We start from the raw sequence: 3,612 nt of genomic DNA on the forward strand, positions 1-3,612 counted from the left end.
AATTCTAAAATGGAGCAGATGTTGAGTTCATGAGGTATAAGGCACGCCAGAATCTTTACGCAAATCAAGGGTAGCAACGCCATTGGTTGAAACTTTCCAACTCACATCAGTGAGAATGAGAATGTATAAAAAAGGTCAATCTTTAGAATACGGGGAGCTTTTTTGTTGAGACTTTGGAAGATTTTTGAGTATTGAACTGATGAAACTGTAATGAGGAATCCGTGGTAGTGTAATAAATCTCTGGCTCGCCTATGGCCTAGCAGCAAGAACTACATCTCCGTGCGTTATTTCTTTTAGCTATATATTTAAGAGTTTAGCCACCCTTCAATTCTCTAATATTTCCACCTGACTCTGCCTCAACTATTCTTCCTCACTGTAAAATCCAACCGCAAAAGGCTGCCTTGTTACAAGTGGTGTCAGATGTTTGCCATTCATGCCACGGTGAGAAGATGATGACCAGAGGTGGTGAAAAGCCAGGCCAAGAGGGTGAGCCTGACGAAGGAGCTTGAGCTTCCTGTGAAATGGAGGCCATGGCAACGACCAACCCTGAATATAAGTTGGAGGAACTGGCGGTGATGGTGAACTCTATTATGCGGTCTCAAGTGGCTAGAGACCTGAAGATTGATAAAGATTTTTCCTGCCAGGAGCAAAGGTGGAAGAGCATACAGCATCAATTTCAACAAATGCAGCTTCAAGTGCATGCTGTACTGGAAAAACATGAGGTATCAAGTACAAAAGCTCGACCCAGGACATCTGAAGCACATGCAGGTGAATCAGAAGAATCAGATGGTGGTGATGTCCAGGTGGCTCATGGTTCCAGGTCCATAATTGAGCCAAGATTTCTTCCTTTATCCACTGATGATGACATTGAGCATTTTCTGACTACGTTCGAGAGGATGGCCCAGGTGTGTCGGTGGTCAAGAGATGAGTGGGCGGTTCGTCTTGTCCCTCTGCTGGCCGGCAAGGCCAGCACAGCCTATGTTCTAATGGATATGGCTGACTCAGAACTATGACAAAGTGAAAGAGGCAATTCTGGCAAAATATGAAATCACTGCTGACACTTATCGACGCCGCTTCAAATCCCTGAAGATTGAATCAGGTGAGACGCCACGTGAACTTTATGTGCCGTACCTGTTATTTGCTTACTGGGAGGTTCCACAAGTGTCCACAGGTTTCTCACCCTTTGAACTGTTATATGGGCGTCAAGTGAGAGGTTCGCTGGATCTACTGAAGGACTGTTGGGAAGATGATAAGCCAGAGGGTGAAAACAGTGCAGCATATGTCATCAACATGAGAGAGCAATTGCAGGAAATGGCATCTTTTGCACAGGACAACATGAAAGCAGCTCAACATCAAAAGACGTGGTACGATCAGAAGGCCAGAGACAGAAGGTTCTGTTATTGCTTCCTACCAGCGACAACAAGCTGCTGACAAAATGGCATGGACCATATGAGATCACCAAACAAGTGAGTAAAGTGGTTTATGAACTGTACATGCCAGAAAGAGCTAATAAGCATCAGACCTTTCATATCAACTTGTTGAAAGAGTTCCACAGCCAACAAGAGCCAGTGCACCAGGAGTTATTTGTGAGAGCAGTTAAAGATGAGGAGGTGACTGAGAAATTCTTTCCAACTACCATGTCAGACTGTGCTTTGGCTGACATTTCTCATCTCTCCCCTACTTGGCAGGAAAAAATCAAACCTCTCTTGGAGCCTCAGCTCTTTCAAGAAGTTCCAGGTGAAGTTGGGATAATGGATGCAATCCAGTCCTTCCCAGTTCCAACTACAAAGAGGGAAGTGAGAGGATTTCTGGGTTTGGTGTTCTGGTACCGGAAATTTATACCTTCTTTTGCAGAACGATCAGCTGTACTGAACCATCTAACAAAGGGTGCAGCCCCCAACAAAGTGTGTTGGACAGAAGACTGTGATCGAGCATTCGAGGACCTCAAGCAAGCAGTATGTACTCATCCAGTTCAACACACCAGACTTCACTAAGCCATTCATCTTACAGACGCTTCAGGAGTGGGACTTGGAGCTGTCCTTCAACAAGAGGTGGACGGTGAAAGTAAATTTAAATGTTTATATTTAGTAAAATGTATTTTATTTAAATAGGTGGAGATTGGTTAAGTGAGATCCCCCTATGAATTGGAGGTGGTTGGGTCCAACACAGCTGAGACTATTTAAGCCTGCAGTTTCACCTGTGAAATGATTGTGTGTGTTGATGCAGTGAGAAGAATAAACCCACTGCTCTTTCCACCTGACTCTGCCTCAACTATTCTTCCTCACTGTAAAATCCAACCGCAAAAGGCTGCCTTGTTACATCCCTGAAGCGTGAAATGAGTCTCAGAAATACTTGTGCACTCGTAACCGGATCTGTGTGTAAATGCAGTTTTGTGTGTGTACTTTTTCAATATTTATAGGCATAGGTTTATTTCATTTTTAAGGTTTACAAATCCAGTATTACACACGCACAGATATTTTTACACACGCACATATATTTTGAAACCATTTTTACTCCATAGACCTGATTTTAAATATGAGTGGTTGACTGCTGGTGCTTGGTGAGGCTTCTTTGGAAATTCTTTAAGTCATAAGATCCCATCTGACTCCACACAATGCCACACATTGAAAAACGAATGCAAGGAAAGCAGAAAAGGACATTTCTAGCAGGACATCCACAAAGCCTGTCTTTTCTTTTATACCACTGTTTGAGAAGAGCAGTACCCTTCTGTCTCAAAGCAAACCTTTCAGCTGCCGTGTTGGTCTTCCCTTATTTCCTGCTACAATTGAAGTAAGTCCGAGGGCCCACACCTTCCCAAGTCTGGCCCTGTGCACAACCCTTACAGAATGGCTGTTTATTACTTCCCCAGAGTCATATATTTGTATAAATAAATTAATATTTCTATAGATCTGCTTGTCTGTCTTCCATTTTTGTCATTGCCTTTGAGCCAGGCCTGAATTTGTTTACATTTTTTCTGCAGACTGACACGACTTGATGTGTTATGATCCTCGGTTAAAGATTTTTTTAAATGTGTTTTTTGATAATTTCTTTATTTGCTTATATTGTGTCATTTTAAATCTTTCCTTGTGTACTTTATTCTCATTGTGTGTACTTTGGATTTCCTTAGATTAGGGTTTCTGTTTGCTGAGTAGAATCAGTTAATTTCCCCTTCTCTGAGCTTTGATATCTTATCTTTCCCTCTCCCTGCCAGGTCTTCCCAGCTGTTCCTACTCATCTGTGATTAACTCTTGTGGTTCTTTTATCACTTCAAACACTTCCAAATCAATTCAACAGAAAAACTCCCTTTAATATGGAGGCAAATTTGTTTCACAAAAGCTAATCTCAAAAAATAAATACAATTGTGATCAAAACTTTTGGAATTGTAATGTTTTGTTTTTTTTTATAAAGAAAAAAATGTTTATTAAATCACTCATTTTTATCTCATGAAGTGAAACACACTATTTGCAAAACAAACTCATTTGTAAATGTCAGAAATCTTTGGTTGTAATTCTCAAGCTTTTGGTTTTGATGCTCCCTTTTTTTGGTTGAACTGAAAGAGTTGATTGCTGGAAACATGAACATAGTGGGCAGGGCCTAAAGACGAATGATGTA

At 41.3% G+C, this 3,612-nt stretch overlaps 1 pseudogene; it reads left to right on the plus strand.

The window, feature by feature from the left end:
* The first annotated feature begins 530 nt into the window (after positions 1–530).
* On the plus strand, positions 531–1,431 carry LOC148156331 (uncharacterized; annotated as a pseudogene).
* The last annotated feature ends 2,181 nt before the right edge of the window (positions 1,432–3,612 follow it).

This window comes from Poecilia mexicana, unplaced genomic scaffold (assembly GCF_051168715.1).
Source record: "Poecilia mexicana isolate PSO_F unplaced genomic scaffold, ASM5116871v1 scaffold_11, whole genome shotgun sequence".
Lineage (NCBI taxonomy): Eukaryota > Metazoa > Chordata > Actinopteri > Cyprinodontiformes > Poeciliidae > Poecilia > Poecilia mexicana.